Source organism: Camelus bactrianus, unplaced genomic scaffold, assembly GCF_048773025.1.
Source record: "Camelus bactrianus isolate YW-2024 breed Bactrian camel unplaced genomic scaffold, ASM4877302v1 HiC_scaffold_30, whole genome shotgun sequence".
NCBI lineage: Eukaryota > Metazoa > Chordata > Mammalia > Artiodactyla > Camelidae > Camelus > Camelus bactrianus.
Window position 1 is genome coordinate 2,701,986 of NW_027413945.1, and position 9,525 is coordinate 2,711,510.

The following is a 9,525-nucleotide window of genomic DNA, read 5'->3' on the forward strand; positions in this document are numbered from 1 at the left end:
ATATGTATGGAGTGGAGTTTGCAACTGAAAAGAAACTTAGTGTTCCCAACAAGCTAGGTGAAGGACGGCTTTCACACAGACTTATCACTCAGAACTGAGCATGTGGAGAGACGTTCGTTCATCTACCACAAAGGGAACGGGTTGCTGGAGAAACTTTTACTCTGGTTTCTCAGTATGTTTCATTGTACCGGTTTGAAGTTCCTGCAGTTTTCACTGTAAAATCGAGTTGGAGCTAGTACCTCCCCATATATATGTATGGAGTGGAGTTTGCAACTGAAAAGAAACTTTGTGTTCCCAACAAGCTGGGTGAAGGACGGCTTTCACACACACTTATCTCTCAGAACTGAGCATGTGGAGAGACGTTCGTTCATTTAGCACAAAGGGAACGGGTGGCAGGGGAAACATTTACTCTGGTTTCTCAGTCTGTTTCCTAGTGCCGGTTTGAAGTTCCTGCAGTTTTCACTGTAAAACCGAGTTGGAGCTAGTACCTCCCCATATATATGTATGGAGTGGAGTTTGCAACTGAAAAGAAACTTTGTGTTCCCAACAAGCTAGGTGAAGGACGGCTTTCACACACACTTATCTCTCAGAACTGAGCATGTGGAGAGACGTTCGTTCATCTAGCACAAACGGAACGGGTGGCAGGGGAAACATTTACTCTGGTTTCTCAGTCTGTTTCCTAGTGCCGGTTTGAAGTTCCTGCAGTTTTCACTGTAAAACCGAGTTGGAGCTAGTACCTCCCCATATATATGTATGGAGTGGATTTTGCAACTGAAAAGAAACTTTGTGTTCCCAAAAAGATAGGTGAAGGGCGGCTTTCACACGCACTTATCTCTCAGAACTGAGCATGTGGAGAGACGTTCGTTCATCTAGCACAAAGGGAACGGGTTGCAGGAGAAATTTTACTCTAGATTCTCAGTCTGTTTCCTAGTGCCGAGTAGAAATTCCTGCAGTTTTCACTGTAAAACCGAGTTGGAGCTATTCCCTCCTCATATATATATATGGAGTGGAGTTTGCAACTGAAAAGAAACTTTGTGTTCCCAACAAGCTAAGTGAAGGACGGGTTTCACACACACTTATCTCTCAGATCTGAGCATGTGGAGAGACGTTCGTTCATCTAGCACAAAGGGAATGGGTTGCAGGAGAAACTTTTTCTCTGGTTTCTCAGTCTGTTTCCTAGTGCCGGATTGAAGTTCCTGCAGTTTTCACTGTAAAACCGAGTTGGAGCTAGTACCTCCCCATATATATATATGGAGTGGAGTTTGCAACTGAAAAGAAACTTTGTGTTCCCAACAAGCTAGGTGAAGGAAGGCTTTCACACACACTTATCTCTCAGAACTGAGCATGTGGAGAGACGTACGTTCATCTAGCACAAAGGGAACGGGTTGCAGGAGAAACTTTTACTCTGGTTTCTCAGTCTGTTTCCTAGTGCCGGTTTGAAGTTCCTGCAGTTTTCACTGTAAAACCGAGTTGGAGCTAGTACCTCCCCATATATATGTATGGAGTGGAATTTGCAACTGAAAAGAAACTTTGTGTTCCCAACAAGCTAGGTGAAGGACGGCTTTCACACACAATTATCTCTCAGAACTGAGCATGTGGAGAGACGTTCGTTCATCTAGCACAAAGGGTACGGGTGGCAGGGGAAACATTTACTCTGGTTTCTCAGTCTGTTTCCTAGTGCCGGTTTGAAGTTCCTGCAGTATTCACTGTAAAACCGAGTTGGAGCTAGTACCTCCCCATATATATGTATGGAGTGGAGTTTGCAACTGAAAAGAAACTATGTGTTCCCAACAAGCTAGGTGAAGGACGGCTTTCACACACACTTATCTCTAAGAACTGAGCATGTGGAGAGACGTTCGTTCATCTAGCACAAAGGGAACGGGTGGCAGGGGAAACTTTTACTCTGGTTTCTCAGTCTGTTTCCTAGTGCCGGTTTGAAGTTCCTCCAGTTTTCACTGTAAAACCGAGTTGGAGCTAGTACCTCCCCGTATATATGTATGGAGTGGAGTTTGCAACTGAAAAGAAACTTTGTGTTCCCAACAAGCTAGGTTAAGGACGGCTTTCACGCACACTTATCTCTCAGAACTGAGCATGTGGAGAGACGTTCGTTCATCTAGCACAAAGGGAACGGTTTGCAGGGGAAATTTTACTCTGGTTTCTCAGTCTGTTTCATAGTGCCGGTTAGAAATTCCTGCAGTTTTCACTGTAAAACCGAGTTGGAGCTAGTACCTACCCATATATATGTATGGAGTGGATTTTGCAACTGAAAAGAAACTTTGTGTTCCCAACAAGCTAGGTGAAGGACGGCTTTCACACACACTTATCTCTCAGAACTGAGCATGTGGAGAGACGTTCGTTCATCTAGCACAAAGGGAACGGGTGGCAGGGGAAACTTTTACTCTGGTTTCTCAGTCTGTTTCCTAGTGCCGGTTTGAAGTTCGTGCAGTTTTCACTGTAAAACCGAGTTGGAGCTAGTACCTCCCCATATATATGTATGGAGTGGAGTTTGCAACTGAAAAGAAACTTTGTGTTCCCAACAAGATAGGTGAAGGACGGCTTTCACACACACTTATCTCTCAGAACTGAGCATGTGGAGAGACGTTCGTTCATCTAGCAGAAAGGGTACGGGTTGCAGTACAAACTTTTACTCTGGTTTCTCAGTCTGTTTCCTAGTGCCGGTTTGAAGTTCCTGCAGTTTACACTGTAAAACCGAGTTGGAGCTTGATCCTAACCATATATATATATGGAGTGGAGTTTGCAACAGTAAAGAAACTTTGTGTTCCCAAAAAGATAGGTGAAGGACGGCTTTCACACACACTTATCTCTCAGAACTGAGCATGTGGAGAGACTTTCGTTCATCTAGCACAAAGGTAACGGGTTGCAGGAGAAACTTTTACTCTGGTTTCTCAGGCTGTTTCCTAGTGCCGGTTTGAAGTTCCTGCATTTTTCACTGTAAAACCGATTTGGAGGTAGTACCTCCCCATATATATATATGGAGTGGAGTTTGCAACTGAAAAGAAACTTTGTGTTCCCTACAAGCTAGGTGAAGGACGGCTTTCACACACACTTATCTCTCAGAACTGAGCATGTGGAGAGACGTACGTTCATCTAGCACAAAGGGAACGGGTTGCAGGAGAAACTTTTACTCTGGTTTCTCAGTCTGTTTCCTAGTGCCGGTTTGAAGTTCCTGCAGTTTTCACTGTAAAACCGAGTTGGAGCTCGTACCTCCCCATATATATGTATGGAGTGTAGTTTGCAACTGAAAAGAAACTTTGTGTTCCCAACAAGCAAGGTGAAGGACGGCTTTCACACACACTTATCTCTCAGAACTGAGCATGTGGAGAGACTTTCGTTCATATAGCACAAAGGTAACGGGTTGCAGGAGAAACTTTTACTCTGGTTTCTCAGTCTGTTTCCTAGTGCCGGTTTGAAGTTCCTGCAGTTTACACTGTAAAACCGAGTTGGAGCTAGATCCTAACCATATATATATATGGAGTGGAGTTTGCAACAGTAAAGAAACTTTGTGTTCCCAAAAAGATAGGTGAAGGACGGCTTTCACACACACTTATCTCTCAGAACTGAGCATGTGGAGAGACTTTCGTTCATCTAGCACAAAGATAACGGGTTGCAGGAGAAACTTTTACTCTGGTTTCTCAGGCTGTTTCCTAGTGCCGGTTTGAAGTTCCTGCATTTTTCACTGTAAAACCGATTTGGAGGTAGTACCTCCCCATATATATATATGGAGTGGAGTTTGCAACTGAAAAGAAACTTTGTGTTCCCAACAAGCTAGGTGAAGGACGGCTTTCACACACACTTATCTCTCAGAACTGAGCATGTGGAGAGACGTACGTTCATCTAGCACAAAGGGAACGGGTTGTAGGAGAAACTTTTACTCTGGTTTCTCAGTCTGTTTCCTAGTGCCGGTTTGAAGTTCCTGCAGTTTTCACTGTAAAACCGAGTTGGAGCTAGTCCCTCCCCATATATATGTATGGAGTGGAGTTTGCAACTGAAAAGAAACTTTGTGTTCCCAACAAGCAAGGTGAAGGACGGCTTTCACACACACTATCTCTCAGAACTGAGCATGTGGAGAGACGTTCGTTCATCTAGCAGAAAGGGTACGGGTTGCAGTACAAACTTTTACTCTGGTTTCTCAGTCTGTTTCCTAGTGCCGGTTTGAAGTTCCTGCAGTTTACACTGTAAAACCGAGTTGGAGCTAGATCCTAACCATATATATATATGGAGTGGAGTTTGCAACAGTAAAGAAACTTTGTGTTCCCAAAAAGATAGGTGAAGGACGGCTTTCACACACACTTATCTCTCAGAACTGAGCATGTGGAGAGACTTTCGTTCATCTAGCACAAAGGTAACGGGTTGCAGGAGAAACTTTTACTATGGTTTCTCAGGCTGTTTCCTAGTGCCGGTTTGAAGTTCCTGCATTTTTCACTGTAAAACCGATTTGGAGGTAGTACCTCCCCATATATATATATGGAGTGGAGTTTGCATCTGAAAAGACACTTTGTGTTCCCAACAAGCTAGGTGAAGAACGGCATTCACACACATATATCTCTCAGAACTGAGCATGTGGAGAGACGTTCGTTCATCTAGCACAAAAGGAACAGGTTGCAGGAAAAACTTTTACTCTGGTTTCTCAGTCTGTTTCCTAGTGCCGGTTTGAATTTCCTGCAGTTTTCACTGTAAAACCGAGTTGGAGCTAGTCCCTACCCATATATATGTATGGAGTGGAGTTTGCAACTGAAAAGACACTTTGTGTTCCCAACAAGCTAGTTGAATGTCGGCTTTCACACGCACTTATCTCTCAGAAATGAGCATGTGGAGAGACGTTCGTTCATCTAGCACAAAGGGAACGGGTTGCAGGAGAAACTTTTACTCTGGTTTCTCAGTCTGTTTCCTAGTGCCGGTTTGAAGTTCCTGCAGTTTTCACTGTAAAACCGAGTTGGAGCTAGTACCTCCCCATATATATGTATGGAGTGGAGTTTGCAACTGAAAAGAAACTTTGTGTTCCCAACAAGCTAGGTGAAGGACGGCTTTCACACACACTTATCTCTCAGAACTGAGCATGTGGAGAGACGTTCGTTCATCTAGCACAAAGGGAACGGGTTGCAGGAGAAACTTTTACTCTGGTTTCTCAGTCTGTTTCCTAGTGCCGGTTTGAAGTTCCTGCAGTTTTCACTGTAAAACAGAGTTGGAGCTAGTACCTCCCCATATATATGTATGGAGTGGAGTTTGCAACTGAAAAGAAACTTTGTGTTCCCAACAAGCTAGGTGAAGGACGGCTTACACACACACTTATCTCTCAGAACTGAGCATGTGGAGAGACGTTCGTTCATCTAGCACAAAGGGAACGGGTTGCAGGAGAAACTTTTACTCTGGTTTCTCAGTCTGTTTCCTAGTGCCGGTTTGAAGTTCCTGCAGTTTTCACTGTAAAACCGAGTTGGAGCTAGTACCTCCCCATATATATGTAAGGAGTGGAGTTTGCAACTGAAAAGACACTTTGTGTTCCCAACAAGCTAAGTGAAGGACGGCTTTCACACACACATATCTCTCAGAACTGAGCATGTGTAGAGACGTTCGTTCATCTAGCACAAAAGGAAAAGGTTGCAGGAGAAACTTTTACTCTGGTTTCTCAGTCTGTTTCCTAGTGCCGGTTTGAATTTCCTGCAGTTTTCACTGTAAAACCGAGTTGGAGCTAGTCCCTACCCATATATATGTATGGAGTGGAGTTTACAACTGAAAAGACACTTTGTGTTCCCAACAAGCTAGTTGAATGACGGCTTTCACACACACATATCTCTCAGAACTGAGCATGTGGAGAGACGTTCGTTCATCTAGCACAAAAGGAACGGGTTGCAGGGGAAACATTTACTCTGGGTTCTCAGTCTGTTTCCTAGTGCCGGTTTGAAGTTCCTGCAGTATTCACTGTAAAACCGAGTTGGAGCTAGTACCTCCCCATATATATGTATGGAGTGGAGTTTGCAACTGAAAAGAAACTTTGTGTTCCCAAAAAGATAGGTGAAGGACGGCTTTCACACGCACTTATCTCTCAGAACTGAGCATGTGGAGAGACGTTCGTTCATCTAGCACAAAGGGAACGGGTTGCAGGAGAAACTTTTACTCTGGTTTCTCAGTCTGTTTCCTAGTGCCGGTTTGAAGTTCCTGCAGTTTTCACTGTAAAACCGAGTTGGAGCTAGTACCTCCCCATATATAGGTATGGAGTGGAGTTTGCAACTGAAAAGAAACTTTGTGTTCCCAACAAGCTAGGTGAAGGACGGCTTTCACACAGACTTATCACTCAGAAGTGAGCATGTGGAGAGACGTTCGTTCATCTAGCACAAAGGGAACGGGTTGCTGGAGAAACTTTTACTCTGGTTTCTCAGTCTGTTTCCTTGTGCCGGTTTGAAGTTCCTGCAGTTTTCACTGTAAAACGGAGTTGGAGCTAGTACCTCCCCATGTATATGTATGGAGTGGAGTTTGCAACTGAAAAGAAACTTAGTGTTCCCAACAAGCTAGGTGAAGGACGGCTTTCACACAGACTTATCACTCAGAACTGAGCATGTGGAGAGACGTTCGTTCATCTACCACAAAGGGAACGGGTTGCTGGAGAAACTTTTACTCTGGTTTCTCAGTATGTTTCATTGTACCGGTTTGAAGTTCCTGCAGTTTTCACTGTAAAATCGAGTTGGAGCTAGTACCTCCCCATATATATGTATGGAGTGGAGTTTGCAACTGAAAAGAAACTTTGTGTTCCCAACAAGCTGGGTGAAGGACGGCTTTCACACACACTTATCTCTCAGAACTGAGCATGTGGAGAGACGTTCGTTCATTTAGCACAAAGGGAACGGGTGGCAGGGGAAACATTTACTCTGGTTTCTCAGTCTGTTTCCTAGTGCCGGTTTGAAGTTCCTGCAGTTTTCACTGTAAAACCGAGTTGGAGCTAGTACCTCCCCATATATATGTATGGAGTGGAGTTTGCAACTGAAAAGAAACTTTGTGTTCCCAACAAGCTAGGTGAAGGACGGCTTTCACACACACTTATCTCTCAGAACTGAGCATGTGGAGAGACGTTCGTTCATCTAGCACAAACGGAACGGGTGGCAGGGGAAACATTTACTCTGGTTTCTCAGTCTGTTTCCTAGTGCCGGTTTGAAGTTCCTGCAGTTTTCACTGTAAAACCGAGTTGGAGCTAGTACCTCCCCATATATATGTATGGATTGGATTTTGCAACTGAAAAGAAACTTTGTGTTCCCAAAAAGATAGGTGAAGGGCGGCTTTCACACGCACTTATCTCTCAGAACTGAGCATGTGGAGAGACGTTCGTTCATCTAGCACAAAGGGAACGGGTTGCAGGAGAAATTTTACTCTAGTTTCTCAGTCTGTTTCCTAGTGCCGAGTAGAAATTCCTGCAGTTTTCACTGTAAAACCGAGTTGGAGCTATTCCCTCCTCATATATATATATGGAGTGGAGTTTGCAACTGAAAAGAAACTTTGTGTTCCCAACAAGCTAAGTGAAGGACGGGTTTCACACACACTTATCTCTCAGATCTGAGCATGTGGAGAGACGTTCGTTCATCTAGCACAAAGGGAATGGGTTGCAGGAGAAACTTTTTCTCTGGTTTCTCAGTCTGTTTCCTAGTGCCGGATTGAAGTTCCTGCAGTTTTCACTGTTAAACCGAGTTGGAGCTAGTACCTCCCCATATATATATATGGAGTGGAGTTTGCAAATGAAAAGAAACTTTGTGTTCCCAACAAGCTAGGTGAAGGAAGGCTTTCACACACACTTATCTCTCAGAACTGAGCATGTGGAGAGACGTACGTTCATCTAGCACAAAGGGAACGGGTTGCAGGAGAAACTTTTACTCTGGTTTCTCAGTCTGTTTCCTAGTGCCGGTTTGAAGTTCCTGCAGTTTTCACTGTAAAACCGAGTTGGAGCTAGTACCTCCCCATATATATGTATGGAGTGGAATTTGCAACCTAAAAGAAACTTTGTGTTCCCAACAAGCTAGGTGAAGGACGGCTTTCACACACAATTATCTCTCAGAACTGAGCATGTGGAGAGACGTTCGTTCATCTAGCACAAAGGGTACGGGTGGCAGGGGAAACATTTACTCTGGTTTCTCAGTCTGTTTCCTAGTGCCGGTTTGAAGTTCCTGCAGTATTCACTGTAAAACCGAGTTGGAGCTAGTACCTCCCCATATATATGTATGGAGTGGAGTTTGCAACTGAAAAGAAACTATGTGTTCCCAACAAGCTAGGTGAAGGACGGCTTTCACACACACTTATCTCTAAGAACTGAGCATGTGGAGAGACGTTCGTTCATCTAGCACAAAGGGAACGGGTGGCAGGGGAAACTTTTACTCTGGTTTCTCAGTCTGTTTCCTAGTGCCGGTTTGAAGTTCCTCCAGTTTTCACTGTAAAACCGAGTTGGAGCTAGTACCTCCCCGTATATATGTATGGAGTGGAGTTTGCAACTGAAAAGAAACTTTGTGTTCCCAACAAGCTAGGTTAAGGACGGCTTTCACGCACACTTATCTCTCAGAACTGAGCATGTGGAGAGACGTTCGTTCATCTAGCACAAAGGGAACGGTTTGCAGGGGAAATTTTACTCTGGTTTCTCAGTCTGTTTCATAGTGCCGGTTAGAAATTCCTGCAGTTTTCACTGTAAAACCGAGTTGGAGCTAGTACCTACCCATATATATGTATGGAGTGGATTTTGCAACTGAAAAGAAACTTTGTGTTCCCAACAAGCTAGGTGAAGGACGGCTTTCACACACACTTATCTCTCAGAACTGAGCATGTGGAGAGACGTTCGTTCATCTAGCACAAAGGGAACGGGTGGCAGGGGAAACTTTTACTCTGGTTTCTCAGTCTGTTTCCTAGTGCCGGTTTGAAGTTCGTGCAGTTTTCACTGTAAAACCGAGTTGGAGCTAGTACCTCCCCATATATATGTATGGAGTGGAGTTTGCAACTGAAAAGAAACTTTGTGTTCCCAACAAGATAGGTGAAGGACGGCTTTCACACACACTTATCTCTCAGAACTGAGCATGTGGAGAGACGTTCGTTCATCTAGCAGAAAGGGTACGGGTTGCAGTACAAACTTTTACTCTGGTTTCTCAGTCTGTTTCCTAGTGCCGGTTTGAAGTTCCTGCAGTTTACACTGTAAAACCGAGTTGGAGCTTGATCCTAACCATATATATATATGGAGTGGAGTTTGCAACAGTAAAGAAACTTTGTGTTCCCAAAAAGATAGGTGAAGGACGGCTTTCACACACACTTATCTCTCAGAACTGAGCATGTGGAGAGACTTTCGTTCATCTAGCACAAAGGTAACGGGTTGCAGGAGAAACTTTTACTCTGGTTTCTCAGGCTGTTTCCTAGTGCCGGTTTGAAGTTCCTGCATTTTTCACTGTAAAACCGATTTGGAGGTAGTACCTCCCCATATATATATATGGAGTGGAGTTTGCAACTGAAAAGAAACTTTGTGTTCCCAACAAGCTAGGTGAAGGACGG